The sequence below is a fragment of the Lissotriton helveticus genome (genome assembly GCF_964261635.1).
Source record: "Lissotriton helveticus chromosome 1_1 unlocalized genomic scaffold, aLisHel1.1 SUPER_1_unloc_4, whole genome shotgun sequence".
Classification (NCBI taxonomy): domain Eukaryota; kingdom Metazoa; phylum Chordata; class Amphibia; order Caudata; family Salamandridae; genus Lissotriton; species Lissotriton helveticus.
In genome coordinates, this window is record NW_027611681.1 from 5,070,517 (window position 1) to 5,092,706 (window position 22,190).

Here is a 22,190-nt window from a genome sequence, read left to right on the forward strand (position 1 = left end):
CCCCCACTCATAGGGGACGTGTTGCTTATCACTACTACCACCCCCACTCATAGGGGACTTGTTGCCTATCACTACTACCACCCCAATCATAGGTGATATGTTGCTTATCACTACTACCACCCTCAGTCATAGGGGACTTGTTTCTTATCACTACCACCACCCCCACTCATAGGGGTTATGTTGCTTATCACTACGACCACCCCCACACATAGGGGACTTGTTGCTTATCACTACTACCACCCCCACTCATAGGGGAATTGATTCGTATCACTACCACCACCCCCACTCATAGGGGTTATGCTGCTTCTCACTACTACCACCCCCACTCATAGGGGACTTGTTGCTTATCACTACTACCACCCCCACACATAGGGGTTATGTTGCTTATTACTACGACCACCCCCACTCATAGGGGACTTGTTGCTTATCACTACTACCGCCCCCACTCATAGGGGACGTGTTGCCCATCACTACTACTACCCCCACTCATAGGGGACTTGTTTCCTATCACTACTGCCACCCCTACTCATAGGGGACTTGTTGCTTATCACTACTACCACCCCACTCATAGGGTGCTGTGTGACTATCACTATCAACACCCAGACCCATCGGATGGTGATGCGCCACACATCCATCATACACCAACATTAGGTATGTCAGCAAAATATGTCCCCTCTAACATCATGACAACAGTGTGTAGTCTGTGACAAATGCCCACAACAGTGAATATGACTTTGAACATACAATGTAACTCCCATCACATGTGTGACCAAAAACTATGGGCTACACAAGTCAAGCATCAAAATGGCACTGTGTGAATGTGCTCTAACCCTCATTACTGTGTAGAACAAAAGTTAAGTGTGGGGTTCTAACCTGCAGCAAATGTTGAGCATTGTGGTAATGGGGTCTAAACCCCCCATCATCACAGTGACCAAAAAGTAAGTGTCATCATGGTAAAAGCTGCAAATGCCAAAAAGCATGTATGATTCCTGGTCCCAACACATGAAACACTTTAGTGGCAAAGTAGTCGTTGTGTCACATACCCACAGAGATGTGGTGAGGCTAACAGTGCAGTTGAAATAAAACATACTCTCGGCCATGTGCAGACAAGGACTACCCATGGGGCCTGACATTGCACAGAGTGTATAAGCAATCGCAATGGAGCGCACACCGCTAGCCCCTCCTCCGGATCGCCCCTCGGGAATCTGGTACATGGAGTTCTTGAGTGGTTCACCCATGTGGGTGCAAGTAGGTACTTGTAAAACTGATGATCTCTGGACCCGATACATGTCCCGGGTTTTTGGATATCGCCCGAGACATGGCTCGGGTTTCGGGATAACTTCCCTCATCAGTAGAGAAAATAGTTAGGGGTGGAAGAGAAGGCCGCCAAACAACCGTCAATGGCCTCGATGCCCGAACCGGCACGCAGGTGCGTCGTCCAGGAGCCCGTTGGCTCAAAGCTCAAGGGAGCCACACAGAGTGTACAATGACACAAAAGCAGAAGTGACCATCATATGCATACACACATCTCAAAAATAGACACACAAATCTATACATCCTGTGTAGACTGTAGGTGTCAGGTCACAAACTCCCCATTCCATGGCAGCAATTGGACATAACAACCAGGATGAATGTGCAGAATGATGAGATATGACTCACAGGGATAGCAGGGAAAAACACCCAAACAACATCTAGCCAATGGCCCACAACAGCAATACCAATGCACCAGTGCAGATGCACAAACACAAACATTCAACCTCACACTGCACATCTCACCAACATGTGTATGTGTGTGCCTCAGTACCCCCAGGCAACTACACAACACAAGAGGGGGCTGAACTACAATCACATAGATGTGGACACAGTGCCATACAAAAGTTACCCATGAATTGCACACCCTTTAGTGGGCAATCAGCCATTGTAAGATGAGAGGGATCCCAACAGAAACAGGAACAGGAACATCAACTAAAGCAGCAAGAGACAGACCCACAACATCACTACCCCCAGGGACCATGGATTGGGGTGTCACAAGCCTGCATGATACGTCCACTGTGATGACAAAGGTAGATGTCGTTAAAACTGTGAAACTCAGACATGTGTCCTGTGCCACAAACGTACATCACACCTACACAAACACAAATCACTCAGCATGGCCCATCATCCAGGGACAAAAGGGAGGTAGAGGCCGAGCCATGCAAACATTCACATTTGTCCACCCTCAACACCAGACACCCTGAACTGCACCAATGTGCACCAGTGAAGCCCACATGGACTGGTGATATCGCACATGCACCCTGACAAACACAGAGATGTTAGGAGGATCTAAGGTGCACAGACTCATCACACAAAGACAGTCTACAACCCCGGTGAATGAAAGACATACTGCAAGGTATGCGGTACATGGCCATGATGTCAAAGCTCCCGTAATCTTTGGAATACCTGCCACAGTCCCAGGACAATGTAGAAGCCAAGGAGAACCACAACGCACACATGCTGACACCTGCCAACATTGCACCTCTGAACCTGACGAGTGGGAGCAGTCACACACACATACACGTGTCTCAAACACTGAAAGGTACCACCTAGGGACAACTACATGATATTGGGAACAAACAATTGCCATGGGGACCCCTGATTGTGTCCCATCTGCGTCTGACCTCATCATCACCACTCAGAACTGACAAATCCTAATGATGATACACCAAAGAACAGTAGTGTGTCATGCACCCACATTTCTGGAAGCCCAGGACAAAAATGTGGGGTGAACACAGGACAACTCAGCAAGCATCACCAACACAAACATATTAAGGGGACACAGCCTGTGTAAAAAAAGGGATTGGAACACACACAGACATGCCCACACAACACACACCATGGGCCCAGGCAATGTCACATCAGCCTGGGTACGGGAGTGTCCCTTAAGTCATCTGCACATACTCAATACATATGTCTAGCAAGTTGCACAGCGGACACAGTTGACTGCACCAATGATGCCCACACCTGCATGTCCACTGGAGATGGGCCCACAGGCAGGGAAATAGACAAATTGGACAATGGGAAGCACATCATATGTGCATGGGTGCAAGCCACAGATGTGACCATGCAAATGAAATGTTAACATCCCTGTGCAAAATGTGTTAATCATGACACACCCAGTTTGCTGCTAAGGATGACATGGATACTGACCAGAATAGGATACATATCTAATGGACCACATGGAGTACATCACATCAACACCTCAGTGTTCAACATTGAAAATCCAGCATTATAACAGGTTAAACATCATCATCATAATGTACAGCTAAATCCAATTCACAAGGATAATAACAAATGCTTTATTCAGCAAATGGGAAAGTCAAATTTTAACGTCCAGAAAAAACAAAGGCCAATGGCCAGTCCATAGCAATACTCCAAATAGGTTGTGAGTGACAACTATCACCCGTTGCTTGCCTGCACTGCTAAGGCCAGGGGACATCCACTCGGAGGGGCATACATGGGGGCAGGCCAGGCACCGCAGGGACAGGATCAGGGCTCAGCAGGCGGAGGCAGGGAAGGGGTGGTGGTTGCAGGAGAGTCACTGACAACTGCAGTGGAGGTGTCTGACATAGTGGGTGCCATCACAACTGTGGGGCACAAGTCTGATGGGGTGGGTGCCGGCACAACCGCAGTGCACAGGTCAGATGGAGTGGATTGGGTCCCCACTGCAGTGCCCAAGTCAGACGGGGTGGTCGTGGACTCCACTGCAGTGCCTAACTCCATGGGAGCAGAATGGGGTTCAGGTGAGGTCGGCAGGACAGAGGGGGGCCACGGTCCCCACACCAGGGGCACAAACAGGCTGACCGGGGGTAGAAGAGCAAGTGGTAGGGGGAGGGCCTGAGCATTTTGGGGATGGTGTTCTGTGGGTGGGGGAACCTGGGGCAGGGTGTGGCAGGCGAACCTGTGGAGTGGTGGCCTGGGGGATGGAGGACAGAGACTGTGTTGTGGAGCTGCGGGCGGGGGTGGGGTCTTTCTTTTCCAGGTCTGGGAGGACTTGCGAGTGGGGGCCTCAGTCTGCCTGTGCCTGGGGGAAGGTATCCGGGTGTGAGGGGCACTCCCCTCTGTGTGGGGACTTCCTCTTCCCTTTGTACGCTGGATCAGCTGGATCGGTTGGGAAGAGGCCAAGGTCACAGAGGAAGAGCTGCTTGGACGATGGGGTTGCAGGTGAGGCAAGGGAAGGGGTCTTGGACGGAGAGTTATCGGAGGACTGTGGAGTGGTTGTGGATGCCTGTGTGTGTGTTTGCAAACCATCCCCTGTGAGTGTGGTATCAGTCCCCTGAGGTTGCTTGTGTGCACGTTTAGACATTGGTTTGGGTGTTTGTGTGCTGCTCGTGTCTGTTGGTTTGCGTGACTGTGCTGGTGTGTGTGTGCTTGGGACAGGTAGGGTGCTAGGAATTATGGATGGGGCAGAGATAGGAGGGGTGAGGGACTGTTAGAGGAGGAACACTGCTGCCGTCAGGTAGGAGACCATGGACTGATTGGTCCTCTGTAGGGCAGACATGCCCGATGACATGCCCTCCATGAACAACACCAGTTGTGTCAACAGACTAGTGTGTGCATGGAGGACACTCAGCATTGATGTCTGCTCTACATAAATCTGTCGAAGCAAGTCCACAGACTCCACACTCAGGGCATCAGGGGACACAGGGGCTGTGGTGCCTGGCACCCAGGAGACATGCTTCCGAACACAGGAGCCTCCCCGGACCTCTGGGATGGGAGCCGATGGGAGGGTGGTGATGGTGGTGGTGGCGGGGACAGCCTCACTAGCTGGGGTTTGGTGGCTGCTGACAACCACCTCCACAAGGGAGTCATCCTCCGAGCTGCTGTGGTCCTCAGCTGAGGTGGATGGTGCTGAGGACTCCTTGGTGTGGCTTCCCTCGCCCTCCGTGCCACTGGGTCCCTTTAACTCCCCGGTTGATGTCCCAGTCTGGCTCTGCAGCTTCTCCTGGTCCGTGGCGCTGTCCCCTCCTGTGGCCGTGGATGTATCTGGATAGAATTGGAAAAACCAAACCAACATTAGTCACCTGCACTGACCGCATACACCACAGTGAGTACAGCACATCACAGGGCAAGCCCTGGTATCATCAGCTGAACATTGCTCAAAGTGCTCACACTGTTTTGAATAAGCCAATTGTCAGTCTGACCATCAACCATGGCACTCATATCCCTCCTGGCCTTGCACCCATATATCTGTTGCATGTTGGATGCTAATACCCCAATGTGCACACATGCACCACCTACACAGTTGTCGGATATGCAAGTGAGCATGTAGAAGTTTGTTACTATACACACATCACATCTCTTGCCACTGACTCACTACAGGTGTCAGGATGAAGGGATGGCCAGAGTCTCATTTGACATGCTTGTGATGCATGCCAGCACCAAACACCATGATGTCCTCATGTCCTGATAGTCAATGCCACAATGGGGTGCATGGAGCACATTTGACTCCACTGCAGGATCCCTCCAAGCAAGTTCAATGCCATGGCACAGGCATGCCTGGTAGGTCAGTCATCACTACTCCATGTCACAGGGGTAGGGCAACCAGAAAACAGCAGTCTGCACTGTCTCTCAATCATAGGTCATGGGGAATACAAGCTCTGCAGCTGACAAGTGCACATGTCTATGCCCTGCAAACAACATATTCCGGACTCTGATGATCCCGCAGCATACAAATCAGACAGATGAGTGACTGCGAACACAACTCCCTGAACATGAGCACCTCCCAGTCTGCTGTGAATGAAACACAGCTGCCTGAACTTCACAGTTGCATACACCATTGTGCAGAGTCAAGTGATCACACACCTATATGTCACACAGGTCTCGTCTCCTATAGTCACATCTCAGATGGCCTGATGACCCTCAAACTTATGAACACCCCAGTTGTCCTAAAAAGGAAGCCACACCACAATGACACAGAGGCAGACACCTGAGCACACATTTCACTATGCACAATCTGTAAGTTGATACACATGAGTGGGAGTACTAAGTGTTTTAATTCCCTGGAGTAGGCATGACTGCCCTGGTCAACGTGAAACAGTGTATAGCCCTGGGCAGTAGGCAGGTGGCTAAGCAAGTGTGACACACTGGATATACATACTCATGAGGCCCCAAAATTGGTCTCACCTGCTGCATGGGTGTGTTTTAAATACCCCAGGCACATGTGGCAAGTCAGATCAGCAATTCATATCAAAGGCCCACACAGATCACATGTTAGCTTTCAGGCATTGTGTAAACAATTGACCCACCCACAAAGCACACAACAGAGTTCCGGTAATAGATGCTGTCCAGAACCTTAAGCATAGCTGACTGCAAGGACCCAGTGCCCAAGTGAGACAAGTCACAGACTGTAATGGCCACACCTGTGGAACAGATGAGGAGGGTGCATTTCACAATTGAGGGACATGAGTCCTGGACTACAAGACCAACGTAATGTGGAAATGTAACCAGGCCAAAAGACTGCAAGTAGCAGGGGGCGGAGCTTGCCAGAGTCGATGCAAGACGTGTGAGCGCTGAGCTCCGCGCCATCACCCGTTAAAATCCTGCAAATTATTCTTCCTCGACGGACTCTAAGAGCCTACAGAGGGCGAATACACTTCACCAACGTTGCCGGTACAAGCGGTGGTGTCGCCGGCGAAAATCGGCTGAAAACCGGAGGTGTGGGAGAGCACACGAGCGACTGGCTGCCCATGCCCAAAAGCAGCGGGCTTTCCTGTGCGCCCGGCCGGCGTGCGTCATCCGACGTGCGGCTGGTGGGGAGGCGGAGACTCGGGGACCTTCGGTACACCTCAGAGAAGGACAACGAGGCAGTGAGACACAGTACCATCGAAGGGTTCTGAGGTGAGATACAGTGGTCAGTGATTCGGACTGCAGCGGCCATACATAGGACCTCGGGACAACGCCGGATTGGGATGCAAACATTTTCCTGCGCACTGGGCCCATTTTGGCGCTTCGGCGGCGGCCCTCCCTGCGGCCATTGGACATTGTTTGTGCTGCCTGGGCGCTACCCCGGAGCTGGCGTTTCCTCAACATAGGTGCCGAGGTGCAGGCTGAGGCCAATACTGTCCGGCCCGTGGGTTGCTCGGCTGCACCGGGTCCACCCTCTCCCCCCATACCCCAGCGCTCCCTACAATCAGACTGTAGAGTCCCGGAGGAGCCAAACTGTGGGACTGCATTGGCAGTAGGAACACAGGGGGTGATCGGACTAGCGAGGTGTGCGACCGACTGCGGCCCCCTCCAAAGTGGATTTAGCTCCTGGTCCCTGTGCGGTGGGGTCACGGGTCATCTGTACTCCCCCCACCCAAGACGCTTCATGGTGGTGTTTGGGCGCTGATCGCCCAGCGGAATAGCTGTCTTAAATGGGAGATCGCACATATTCGAAGATCTTTGCCGGCAGGGTACTGAAGTGTTCGAGTTGTACTGTGCATGGCGCAGGACCACGTTGCACTAGGAGATTCAGCGGGGTGGGCCGCACTAAGGGACTGACAGCAGCACTCCCCTAGTACATATAGTCTGCTGACCCGGTGACCGCTATACCTCAGCGCAACGAGGGGTGCGCGGCTGACACCCCAACGGAAAGACAACTGATAGCGCCTGCAATTAATGAATCCCAGAGGCACGGTCTCCCTACCGGCTGTGAGGTGACAACGACTTTAACAGTACTGTGCCGCCCTATCGGCGGGAACCAGAGACCGCGAGCAGTGGGTAGTGGCGGAGAGTCTGCATCTCGTGGTGAGAGCGCCGCTGTGATACCAGTGCCACTGATCGTAGCGACCGTTAACCCAGAGCTCGTGCAGTGAAACAGGGAACCGACCTTACCCAGCGGCGCAATATGGGCAAGAACGACAGGACCCAGACTAAGCTGGCGTTTGAACAACGCAAGACAAAGGCACCGGACGACACAGAGCCCGATCCATCTCCAAGGAACAAAGGGTCAGAAGGCACAATGTACACGGACATAAAAGATATGCTTGTATCTATGGAGAAAGGGTTGCAAGACAGCATGGCGTCCATTGGTACGAAGATCGACGCGCTCACCTATCGTATGGATCGCATGTCGGAGTGGGTAGACAAGCATACGGAAAGACTTGACATGTCAGAGAGGCGTATCACGGAGGTTGAAGAGGCGCAGACGGAGTGGGATAAAGATCGTAAACAGTTCTCCAGACTACTACAGGTTATCCAGGATAAGTCGGAAGACTTGGAGGCTCGCTCAAGGCGCTCGAACATATGCATCACGGGGATTGCGAAGATGACGCAAACGGGGAAGATGGAACTCTTCGTGGAGATACTACTGGTCACCCTGCTAGGAGACGATGTCTTCTCCCCGATGTTTATAGTTGAGAGGGCATACCGCACGCTGGGACTGCGACTGCGCTCTGGCACGCCTCCGAGGCCGATAATAGCAAAACTGCTGAATTATAGAGACCGCGACACGACGCTGAGAGTGGCCAGAGACAAGGGGAAGCTACAATATGAGGGCATGGAGGTGTCCCTGTACCCTGATTTCACAGCGAAGGTCCAGGAGGAGAGACGGCACTTTGCTACGTACAAGAAACAATTGCGAGACCTTGGTCTAGACTATGCAATGCTGTATCCGGGAAAATTGAGGATCAACAGACGGGGTCACTCGCAATCCTTTACAGACCCTAGGGAACTACAGAAATCATTAAAGGAGTGGTCCAAGGAACAGAGGAACAGCCCGCACAGACAGGCCGGAGAACAAGAAGAAAGCAGCAACCTGGACGAACAAGAATAAATTCACTGGCGATCTGATGCGCTGCCCGCTCCCGAACACATTTGACTCGGAGCAGTGGCGTGCCTTTGGGACACCGCTTTGTCATGACTCCTTGGTGTGACGAAGTGCTGCAGACGAGAGACTGTCACGTCCTGAGATTGGACTGCGCATGGCGGATTGGTGAGATCTTTTCATTATATATGCACCAGATGACACTCATGTGACTTTCATGGTACAGTTTGGGGCAAAGTTCCAACATGATTCTTGCTTAACACTGCCATAGATCTTTGATGTTAGAGGTGAGAGGCGGCAATGAGAGGGGGCGCGATTGGGAGACACTCGATAGGCCGAGGCTCGGCCTCCCGTCGATGGACATTAACCAGGGTGATGGCGATGGGGTCTCTTTTTTTGCACTGTAAAATGCTGATGCACTTTTGTGCGATTCTTATGCCGACCTCTGCCCTAGCGCTTTTGTCACTAGTTGCCCCTATGAGGGCTTTACCTGAGACTACTCAGGGAAACATTTCAAGTTGGAAGTTGGTGGGCTTGATTGGGTCCTGCCAGGCCAGGTTGGGGGTGGTCTGCTGTGGGTGGGGGTGTGTGTGTGTGATGGGATGTTGTTGTTTTGCACAGGGGGTACTGAAAGTTGAGCCAAGCAGTGAGCTGCCCGATTTTACATGTAGGAGAACCACTGATACCGAAATGGCCTCGCAGAGACTGTTTAGCAGTGCTGGGAGGGCGCCTTCTGATACCGCTTCTGTTGCACAACTGGAATGGCAGAAACGAATGTGATGGCCGCAGACAGCGGTCCTGACACACTGAAGGCTTTGACTTGGAATGTGAGAGGGCTGAATGATTACCGCAAACTTAGGAAGGTATTAAACTATTTGTATAGGCATCACATTGATCTCACACTAATACAAGAGACTCACCTCCCTCCAACGAGTAAGATGCTTACTGCTAAAGGATTCGGGGGTAACAGTTTGGCCGCGGGCTTCACTACACACTCCAGGGGGGGTGGCAACGTGGGTCAATCCTCGATCCCAATTAAAGCTAACACTGATTGAGACGGACTCGGAAGGTCACTATCTGATTGCCAGATGCGTTGGTAAAGGACACGACCTTATAGTAGTTAACATATATGGGCCCAATTACGACCATCCTGAGTTCTACGCGGCACTGGCCGGGCACTGCAGGTCACACGCTTCCTTTAAAATGCTTTGGGGGGAGACTTCAACTTTGTGTTTAATCCGGACCTGGACAGATCCAGGGGGCCGCCTCGCCGGCCATCTGCAGCAGCCATCCACATGCAGGCGGATTTGGTTAAATTAGACCTTGCTGATGTTTGGCGATCCAAGCACCCCACACAGGTGGGGTACACGCACTATTCGGTCTTTCACAATGTACACACAAGAATTGATTATTTCCTGGCTTCTCAGTCGATGCTTCCTTGTGCTCGGAGCTGCGTGGTGCTACCATGTACGCTTTCAGACCATTCCCCCTACTTTTGATGCTGGTAGCGCCAATAAAGCGGATCCCTCCATTTACTTGGTGATTTCCCCCTTATTCCCTATTGGATGAGGTGAACTGGCAAATGATATAGATACCTTCTTTGAGACTAATTTGAGATCTGTTGACAGTTTCCAGACTATATGGGACGCATTCAAAGTCTATATCAGGGGGATGGCTATTGCCAAGTATTCTAGTGTCCTTAAGTCCATTAGACAAAGGTTGAAACATCTTGAAACTCAATTGAAGGAACTTGAGACGAGGCAGCAGGGCAACCCAAATGCTGAAGTCACGGCACAGCTAAAAACATTACTTGCTGACTATAATGAGGAGGCAGATAGGGAAGTGCAACATATGGGCAATTATGCCACAGCTCGGACATATGGGGAAGGGGAGAGGCCCAGTTCAGTGTTAGCCAGAATATTGCGTCAGGAAAGGCGACCCCATGTGATTGATAAGTTACTAACAGCCACAGGAGATGTGCTTACTGATGAGATGGAGATCCTTGATGAGTTTAGAGGTTACTATGCAGATCTCTATAAGTCGAAATCCTCCCAGATGGAGGAGGAGATCGATGACTATCTCAGCTACATAAAAATGCCCTTCTTGTCTGATACTCAGAGGGAGTTTTTGATGACACCAATCCAGGAAGATGAGATACGGGAGGCGTTGGGTGGGATGCGTTCTGGTAGTGCCCCGGGGGCGGATAGCCTCACAGTGAGCTTTTACAAAGCATTTATAGACAAATTAATGCCACACTTGATTTCCCTATTTGATGATATCTGCGCAGAGGGTAGTATGTCGGCCTCCATGAGTGAGGCGCTGCTGATCACAATTTTGAAACCAGGGAAACCTCCCAACTCTTGCGGTTCCTATAGGCCACTTTCCCTAATTAACATTGATGCCAAACTGTATGCTAAGGTGTTAGCCACGCGGCTGGCACTGCTTGCTCCGGACCTTGTGGCACCAGAGCAGGCCGGCTTTGTCCCAGATCGAAATCTCACGTATAATATCCGCACGGTACTGGGAACCATGCAACATGTACGGCAAGAAAATAAAGCTCTAGCCATTTTCCTTGATATGGAGAAGGCATTCCACTTTGTGGAATGGCCATTCATGCTGAGAGTATTGCGGAAGCTGGGGTTGGGTGAACCCTTCCTGCAAATGCAGGGGGCCTTGTATTACAAACCCACAGCCAGGCTACGAGTAGGGGACACGGTCACTGAAGCTTTCGAAATAAGCAGGGAAACCAGGCAGGGATACCCCCTCTCACCCCTATTATATGCGCTGGTTGCGGAACCTTTGGCATGTGCGATTAGGGAATATCATGGTCTAGAGGGTATCAACTTTCCGACGTACAAAATAGGTATCTCCACGTACGCAGATGACACGCTGCTGTATGTCCGTGATCCGGAAACAAATCTCAAATCGGTACTTAGAGAGGTGGTGCGATTTGGGGCCCTTTCAGGGCTGAAAGTTAATTGGACCAAATCAGTGGCGTTTCCGCTGACACCAGTCACTGGGCCGTTTGAGATGGAATATCCACTGCAGTGGTCGACTGATCCGGTTCGGTACTTGGGGATACATTTACATACGGACCCAGAAATACTGATTCGGGAGAATTATGGGGTAGCTTTTTCCAAGCTCGTAGATGACGTTGAAAAGTGGTGAAAACTTCCCCTGTCATTAATAGGCAGGATTGCCATCATGAAAATGGTGGTCTTGCCAAGGTTCTTGTTTTTGTTCTCTAATATCTATAATATCTCTAATATCCCGGTCGTCCTCTCCAAGGTAGCTGACACAAGTACTCATTAAACTTGCGTGGGGAGGAAAGTAACCCAGAATCCAGTGGAGGGTTTTGACTCTACCATACCAGATGGGGGGCCTAGGTGCCCCGGACTTGGAGAGATATTACAGGGTGGCGCAGGCGGCTCATCTGCACACGTGGATACATGGTACTCCACACATCCCACACGTAATACTGGAACGTCTGTTTGCGGAACCTTTTTCCTTACCGTAGTGTAGGTAGATTGGATTCCATCAAGACCACGAACCATGCTTGGCATGAGTTGATGCGGGCGCAGGGCTGTGAACTGCTATATTCCCCACAAATGCAAATTTAATGGGCAGTATGGCTCCCACTACTGAAAGAGAAAGGGGTCACGAGAGCACTGAACAAGTTGGGAATCACGATGTTAGAGGACCTATTTGTTGACGGGGTGGTGAGAACCTGGGAGCAGATTCCCCCCCCCGCAGACAGAGGCTTCACTTTTGACGCGCTTCCAGTATCACAGAGTCCGGAGCGCGCTGCAGGACCTATTGGGCCGGACCTTGCGGAACCACCTGAGGTACCGGAACTTACTTATGTGATAAAGACGTTATCCCCTCGCAAGATGGTTACGAACCTCAATAAACTGGGAGTTCGGCAAAAGCAGCTTCAATATTCCAAGGCTAGAACGGAATGGGAACGCGATCTCCAAACACAGATAGATGACGAGATGTGGAAGTATTGCTGCACTAGCACTAGGAGACTGTCGCTGAATGGGAGGCACAGATTGGTGCATTTCAAATATCTGCATCGTGTCTACTATACCCCAGAGAGGCTATACAGGTATGGACTAAGGCGGTCTGCGGAGTGTGAACGCTGTCACGCACAAGTGGCTGATTTTATCCACATGGCTTGGAACTGTCCTGGTATCAGCAAATTTTGGGTGGAAGTTTTCTCGGAACTTAGCCAGATATTAGACGTAGAGATAATAGCCAACCCGGCACTAGCACTGCTGGGACACTCGAAAACACTGCCAGCGGCGCTCAGACGACTGGCGGATATGGCTTTACTAGTGGCCAGGCGCGTCGTGGCTATTTGCTGGATGAGGGGTCCGTTGCCTACAAAGAAGAGATGGGCTAGGGATATGCTGTATTGCTGTACTCAATCTGAAACATACAGTGAATTGCTCCCGCCTAAGAGTCGCCCCAAGAACTTCTGGAGTCTGTACCGGACATATGTCCACACGAGTGAGGTAGAGGAGGAGACAGAGCAGGGTGGGAACACTGATGAGGTTGCCATACCAGAGGAGCACGCTGCGGGGACTAATCCTGGGAATGGGGAGAACACAGAGTAAAGCTGGAGTCAGGACGGGGGTGATATGAGTCAGCTAGGAGTCCGGGGCGGAGTATGCAGCGCTCTCTAAAAGTAGCAAAGAGATACCTACGAGAGGTGTTGTGAGAGGTTATGCGGGAGGGGGTGGTGGGCTAGAGTCTTTGAGGGGTGCTGGTCTTCCACTCCCATACCTAAAGAAGGGTGACTTGAAATTACTTGTCTGGGCTGTGGATTGGGCAAGCGAACTGCTGGCAAGTTCTGGGTGGGGGGGTTGTTGGGGTAGGATTTAGGAATTTAGTTTTCATATGGCAGCTGTGTTGGTCCTGCGATTTGCTGGGCTTGGCGTGCTAATTGCTTGTATGCAGGCGAATGTGCAGTTGAAGGGAGCGTGCGACGATATTACAGACATGGCACTGTTGACATACTTGGAGACCATTTACGTCACATACGAACTGAATTCCGCCGAGCCTCTGGGATGTCGGCTAATTGGCTGTGTGAGAAGTTCCTGGTATGATCGAATGAAATTGGTGAGCATCAGCTGCCGGCCCCTGGGTTGTAGGCTACACGCCCTGTACAATATTTTGCAAGAGAATAAAGGTTTTGGAAATTTAAAAATAAAAAAAAAGTAAAGCACGGGTGCCGCGATTATAGAAAAAGTAAAGAAATAGAAAAAAACATCTATTTCTTTACTTTTGCTATAATCGCGGCACCCGCGCTTTACTTTTAACATTAAAAGTAAAGCTGGGGTGCCGCGATTATAGCAAAAGTAAAGAAATAGATGTTTTTTTCTATTTCTTTACTTTTGCTATAATCGCGGCACGCGCGCTTCACTTTTAATGTTAAAAAGTAAAGCGCGGGTGCCGCAATTATAGCAAAAGTAAAGAATAAAATGTTTTTTCTATTTCTTTACTTTTGCGATAATCGCGGCACCCGGCCTTTACTTTTAACATTAAAAGTAAAGCGCGGGTGCCGCGATAGTCTGTCAGATATCAAATTGGACCATTTCGAAGCATTTTAACATATTTTGAATCGACTATTGTTGTGACCATTTTTTGTTAAAAAAAATATGTTTCGTATGTTTTACCCCCTTCTCCCCACCTCCCGGTCGACGTTCCCGCCCCCCAGACCTGTAAACAATGCTCGAGACAAGGCCTCAGGAACCAGGCATGATACTATTGGGATCTATTGGGCAAAGTTGCAGGCCCCTCAAAAAAGTGCGTCCTGCTGGCCGATCTGGCTTCATTCTTCCAATTACGCATACCATGCCCAGTGAACCCATCAGCTGAGTAAAAGTCGCATCCTGTGGCGAGATCTCTCCTCTAGGGAAAATGGCTAATTCGATATTATAAGATTCTAAACATTCCTTGTGCCAATTATCCACCCTTTCGGGGGTCTAATCTATGATTAAAATCACCTAACACCAATAATATATCCTTCTGATACTCTAGGCTAACATACTTTATATCTTCTTTCAGTTTTCCCAAATTCACCTTCTATTCATTGTCCTTTCCCTTCTGTATATATACGTTTATAATACATATTCCATCATAGCAGGGATCCGACTTCTGCAGTAGGACCCTACAGCCTAATGCCCAATCACAATGTAGTTTCAAATTCTCAACTTTCCTAGCTATTTGTGTGGAACTCAGCATTAGTTGGCCCGATGGCCTCCCCAGAGTATTTTTCTTTGCTGCTTTATAGTGTTGGACGAAACCTTCTGTAACTAGGGTTGCTAGTGTATCGTCACACAGCCAAGTCTCCTGCAGGCAGACAATATCATTACTCTTAATGAATTTATCAAAATTATTCTGAGTCAATATTTTTTTGTAGCCATTTATATTCCATGATAGAACTGACGACCCATGCTCCTAGTCGATTTCACTCAGGAACCCCTCCTCTTCTTACTCCCTAAATTCTGGGGATGCTAGGACATTAAACCTATTTCCAGCAAATATATCTGTAGTATCTTGCAAATTCGTTTTCAGTTATAGGTATTGCAAGATCCTCCTTCTTATTCCAACTTGAGTTGATTAACCTTATCTGCCGTACCCTAGTCCAGCATGATTCGTAAGGAAGTGCTGCCCCTGGAATTCCTCCCTTCTTACCAATCTAATCCCCTCCTTTTGCAGCTTATTTTTGGCATTTTCTGCAGCGGCTTTCACCAAGGCAGAGTAGAAGAGGAGCTTGGTCACATCACCCCCTTTGCTATTTGTAACAAACCCTACTTTTCTAAGGTCCTCTATGCCAATGCTGCCGAGGCTTGCACATTTTGACATGGAGAATATAAGTTGTGATCGATTTAGTGGGTTTAATTTCCTGACTTTTTTCCCGCCTTTGTCCTGGCCGGAAGGTTCTAGGAAACCCCATAAGTTGGGGGTACAATCTTGCCTTACGCCGTGGATGTCTCCCATTAATCTAGCTTCCCTTCTCTTTGTTGGAATGTCTCCCTAATTTTTTTCTTTGGTGGTCTTACTACGGCTAGGATTTCCAGGTCCCAATTGTGTAGTTATCCTCAATTCTGTACCTTTCCCCTCTTTTTCCTTTTTCCTTTTCGTTGTTGGTGCCAGACTACTTTTACTGATCTTTGATCTTTCTAGCCAAACATTTAATTTGCAAAGGAACAAAATGAGGGGGTTCATTTTGCCATAGAAATTATGATTAGTGCTGAAGAAAGAAAAATTAGGGCACATTTTGAGTGACTTCTCAAATCCTCTTATATTTCATTAAAAAAATTCTGATATGCAGTCTCCCAAGATGGCCACCAGAGACAAAAGAGCCCAAATGTAGCCCAAATATCAGCCAGATGTAGCCCAACTATAGCCCAATGACAGAATGTCCCAGAGTGTTCTAAAGAACAACTAGAACGCTAACAGTCTTACTTATGACAAAAGTATGGCACACCTGAAGTCATCTTGATTGGAATAAAGTGGTAACACTTAATACATTTAATTTGAAAAGGAACAAAATGAGGGGTTTCATTTTGCCATAGAAATGTTATATATATATATATATATATCCAACACGGTGCAGTTACTCAAATTTGAAAAGACACACAGCAGCAGCAACTTCAGTCAGGGGATTTATTGGCATCCTGCTATCAGCCGCAAAACACAGTAGACACCCTCACAAAGTCAAAAAACGCCGGACGCGTTTCGGGAATCCATTTCCCTTCATCTGCGGCGAGAAAGGACTGCAAGCACGAGATTTTACAGCACAGCTTGCGGTGATACCTGCACAAAGGGCGTGGCCACACGCAAGGTTTTCTGGTTCTTGTGGTGCGCCAATCTATATCACAGTGGATGTGTTCACAGTCCTGATTAAAACATATTAACCCCAAGTGGGTGGAAGGAACATCTTACTGCGCTAGCGTGCCCAGCTTCATGGTGTCAATCCTGGGAGCAGGCAGAGGTACTGCATCCTCGTCCAGCCCCTGCTGCTTTCCATAATGTCCGTACATATACAGTCTTCGGGCAGGAAGCGTGATGTAACACGGGGTCTTTCCGCGACCAGAGCTGGCCGCTATAAATCCAACACGGTGCAGTTACTCAAATTTGAAAAGACACACAGCAGCAGCAACTTCAGTCAGGGGATTTATTGGCATCCTGCTATCAGCCGCAAAACACAGTAGACACCCTCACAAAGTCAAAAAACATTGAGTTTTCCATAGGGCGGTTGGACTCACTTTTAGCTCGAACGGCTGAATGGATTTCTATGAAACTTGGCAAAATTGTAGAGACTGTTTGCCCGATGTGCCTTTGCTAGGTCTCAAGATATGTGCTCCAGTGGATTTTGAGAAATTAACGTTCAAAAAAATATATATATCTGTGACAGCGTCCCGGTTAGCGCCCCGGTTCGCGTACCAGACGCGTAACGGAACTTCGCGAGGAGAAGCGGATTGGCTCTCCGGTGACTGTCAACATTCTAAACAGTCCAGAGCGGCCGCCATCTAAGGGGGCACGGGAGACATATTCTGACCCCCTAGGTTTTCTGAGGGTGGCTGAGGAGGCCCATATATGTAAAAAAATAAAATCCTTTTTTTTTCAAATTTTCGCACGGTTAGCGCCTGGTCCGCGCACCGGGTAGCGTTCCGGAAAGCGTAACAAGGGGAAAACCAAGGGAAATATTAAAATAATATTTTAGAGTGCTTTGAGGTAGGGTAGCTCTGAATAGAGCTGTTGTGTTGTGTGGGTGATGTAAGTACCAACATGTAGGTACCAATGGAGAGTCTAAAATTCAATGTACACCGTCTCCTCTGTAGATATTTTGTATGTTCTAATATGGGTTATTTAAATGTAAATGTGTGGAAAAGCACTTCATGCTTTAAAGCAATTGTATTTTTGAACTGATTGTTCTTTCCTCTTAGTCCTCCTCTTTGGTTTTTTTCCCCACACTCTTCTTCAGCATGATAGTTGATAAATTCGTTCCCTCAAAAAATGTATATACATAAAAAAATCATATTAAATACATATAAAATATATATTTTTTTTAAAAGAAGAATACATTTTACAGCTTTTGATATTTGCTATTAAAAAACCATTGAATATATATATATATATATATATATATATATATATATATATATATATTACCTACTGGCGGTCGCCAGTAGGTATATATAGTTAGGATTTTTTCTCTATGGGATTTTTGAAAATTCTATGTCTAATAACTTTGGCGTTTGTGGACGGAATTGGCTGAAATTTTCAGGAAAATGGTTTCTGAGCAGCCCTTGAAAATTTGGGGGGGGGTTCGTCAAGGGGGGGCCGAGAAAAAAGGGGGGTCCCAAAACGTGTTTTTAACATTGAGTTTTCCATAGGGCGGTTGGCCTCACTTTTAGCCCGAACGGCTGAATGGATTTGCACGAAACTTGGCAAAATTGTAGGGACTGGTAGCCCGATGTGCCTTTTGTAGGTCTCAATATATGTGCTCCAGTGGATTTTGAGAAATTAACGTTTAAAAAAAGATATATATCTGTAACAGCGGACCGGGAAGCGTCCCAGGACGCGTACTTTTCGCGCAACGGAGCTTTGTGAAGCGAAGCTGATTGGTTCTCTGGCGTCTGTCAACATTCCAAAAAGTCCGTAGCGGCCGCCATCTTGTCTCTCGGTAGGATCGAGAGACAAGAGGAGGCCAAAACAAAGGGGGAAATAACCATAAGGGGGCATAGTAGATCCTCGCTGACCCCCTAGGTTTGATGTGGAGGTTTTAAAAGGGCCCCGCAGGGCAAAAAAAATAATAATAATAATAATCGAACGGCTGAATGGATTTGCACGAAACTTGGCAAAATATTAGGGACTGGTAGCCCGATGTGCCTTTGCTAGGTCTCAATATATGTGCTCCAGTGGATTTTGAGAAATTAACGTTCAAAAAAAGATATATATCTGTAACAGCGCTCCGCTTCGCGTAACGGAGGTTTGCGAAGCTGATTGGTCATTCTGTCACTGGGCTATAGTTGGGCTACATCTGGCTGATATTTGGGCTACATTTGTTTTTTTGTGTGTCTGGCGGCCATCTTTGGGCTACATTGGGCTACATTGGGCTACATTGGGCTTCATTGGGCTACATTGGGCTACATTTGGGCTCCAACATATATATAGGCCAATGTAGCCCAATATATATTTTTCAAAGTTAATTTTCGTAAAAACCACTGGAGCATATATCTTGAGACATAGCAAAGGCACATCGGCCTACCAGTCCCTACAATTTTGCCAAGTTTCGTGGAAATCCATTCAGCCGTTCGAGCTAAAAGTGAGTCCAACCGCCCTATGGAAATGAAGGAAATGAATGGGTAATTTGTAATTAGCAAATAGCTAATCGCAAACTAGGAATGGTAAAGAATCGCTATTTATTCCTTAAAGTTCGCTATTTAGGAAATGCAAAAAACTTTGATGATACATATGGCGGTTCATCTCTAACAAGATAAGAAGCATAGGGATACATTTATGATGACTGGCGCATCACCAGGGATGTGTTAGTCATTCTGTGCCGCTGTTCCGTCACCTATGGTGTGCTGCATTTACAATGCGGCGCATCATGGGGCAAAAACAGCACAGATGCGTGATGTATCTGTGCCGTAAAGGTGGCGCATTGCTGGAGTTGTATCGCAAGTGTGATGAAGCTCCAGCAAGGGTCGGGGGTGCCCCTGTCGCAGGGTTTCTGTTCTCACACAGAACTGTGGACAGAGGATTGGAACCTCGGCGAATTAGGGTGTCCCAAAACTCACGTTAGTAATCAAAAACTCCTTAGCAAGCTAGGTACAGTGTCACATTGGATATAACAAACTCTCAATGTTTAGACAATCCAGAATATGAACTTATAGTACCTCAGGATACGTGGAACTCATGAACAGTCGGTCGTTATATATTTCTTAGAAACCAGAACATGGAGTTAAGAAGAACACATGTGTATTTGAAATGTTTATTTACTAATGCCGTCTTCTCAGGCGTAGTATCTTAGATAATACAAGTACACATATTATCAGTAGCAAAATTACCAGCATAGTTACTAGTACATAAAAAGCGAATGGTGATAGTATGTTAACATGCTGTAAATGAATAAGAGTTAGCAACACTTATAAGCAGCCGCGGGCCGTGGAGGGAGTTACGGTGAGGCAGGGAGGCGGGGAGGGGGAGAAGCAGGGTGGAGAATACAAGTACACATATTATCAGTAGCAAAATTACCAGCATAGTTACTAGTACATAAAAAGCGAATGGTGACAGTATGTTAACATGCTGTAAATGAATAAGAGTTAGCAACACTTATAAGCAGCCGCGGGCCGTGGAGGGAGTTACGGTGGGGCAGGGAGGCGGGGAGGGGGAGAGGCAGGGTAGAGAGGGCTCCACCCTGCTTCTCCCGCTCCCCGCCTCCCTGCCTCACCGTAACTCCCTCCACGGCCCGCGGCTGCTTATATCTCACCCTCCCTAATACACATATTATATTATTTGCTAAGAAGGTCTCTTTGTGTTGGTTTAGGGCGTGCCCATACTTTAGTGTCTTAGATTTGAAGGAATCACATCAGCATACACCAGCTCTCTCTTCATGTGAACCGCATCAACTGTTGTGTATGTGTGTTCGGCAAAGCAATATAAAACCCGCCTCATGCCCAGAATTGGCAGAAGTTGCACTTATGTTATGAGTATGAAGTCGTGGAGATCAGACCTCATAACAATTCTGTATCGTGTTGTTCTTGAAACTTTAGCACTCGCTGTACAGATATAGTTTAACAAGCAAAGCAGATAGTAGAGCAATAACATATTATTCTCATGTAAACCACGATGAACTACTAGGTGGAAAGCTAAAGCAACAACTAAGTGTCGTGTGCAGAAGTTGCAAAAAAGGAAAAATGGCGTTTAAACCGGGAATGAGCCCATGCTAACTTAACACGGTGTAAAGATATCCAGGACCTAGATGACACCTCCCCATGATCCGGAAACGAACTGAATAAGATAATAGAAGTGCCATCTCATGAGAGCAGATTGCAAGTTTATATGTGGACGGTCCGCAAGGTAAAGCATTAAAAACTAGGAAAATTTAATGCTAAAGAAAAATAAAACAGGCAAGTACTTTATCGAGTCTTAAGCCAATAGGCAAGGTAAATAATAAAAACTTGACAAATAAGTCAATGAATTGTCAATGAAATGCTAGTACTCAGCATATCAAACATGAAAAAGGTCTATGACATAACTGTGTATGCAAAATAAGCTGCAACAGCCTCCAATAGGAAGTCACCGTCTTCATCCGAAAACAGTTCAGCCATCCAATTTAAAAGCGGAAAAGAACATACGTGCTCTCCCAGCACCGGATCCTCTATCACCATCAGAGGACAGCTCGGTGGGTTTTCAAGAAAGCTCTGTTCCAAGAAAGACTGTGCTGCCGCCAATAAATTCCAGGGACCAATTAGTCCATGCATCAATGCCACAGCCATAATCCTTTCGCCAGGACAAACCAACTCGTGAGTAATGATAGGAGTCATCAGCTGATTAAAGTCGACGTCAGGAGAAACCGGTCCGCAGAGACACAAATCAATGGCCCAATCGAAATCACAGGTCAGGCAGTGAAATACAGGCTGGACACAGGTGAAGTAGGAGAATCGAAAAGATAATCCATATGCCGTGCTTAATATCGCCAACGGCATTGTGCCATAATATTCTAGCATGCGATTGCGGAACAGTGTCAGCAGCTGCAGGGTGGGAGGTTGCATAGGAGGGACATCCATATTTAAAAATGTAAAAAAGCACAAGAGCGTCCGCTGGTAATGCAAGTAAAAATGCCAATCCACGAAGCAGAGTGGAGAAAATAGAATGAAAGAAAGCAGGGATGACTCCAAAGATTTTCTCAAATGAAGTCACGAGACCACTGGTAACAACTTTAAAAAAGTGCGCCAGGGCCTTTGTGGAGGATGCGTTAAAGATAGTCCGAACCATCTTGCTGAAATTGAAAGGCAAATCTGAATTGAAAAGGGTCTGCACCTCTGTACGGGTGTTCGCTATGTGAAGCACGAAAGTTTCACGGGCCGAACTCAAGGCCACCTCTCTCTGAGACAAAAGAGCTCTTATTCTTGCCATGCCGTTGAAATCTCTCCCAAGGTTGGTATTTGTGGCCAGATTGAAAACTCCCTATGTTCATGTGTGGGAGAAAATAGAACATTTCTGCAGCAAATAACCCGTTCACTTACTGTTACGATAAAAGGAATACTTTTAATTAACTCAGAACAATCTTCATTATTGAGCATCAAATAACTACCATTTTCCAACAACTTGAACGTGGGGATGATAGCAGGAACTGGCGTGCCTTGCAACACGCAAGCCATAT

General features: G+C 47.9%; 1 long non-coding RNA gene across 1 annotated transcript in view; it reads right to left on the reverse strand.

Moving 5' to 3' along the window:
* Positions 1-3,316: 3,316 nt before the first annotated feature.
* Positions 3,317-22,190, reverse strand: part of LOC144806023 (uncharacterized) — an 88,845-nt gene continuing 69,971 nt past the window's right edge. The window contains exon 4 of the long non-coding RNA XR_013605653.1: positions 3,317-5,022. This is a non-coding gene — a long non-coding RNA (uncharacterized LOC144806023). The remainder of the gene's footprint in view (positions 5,023-22,190) is intronic.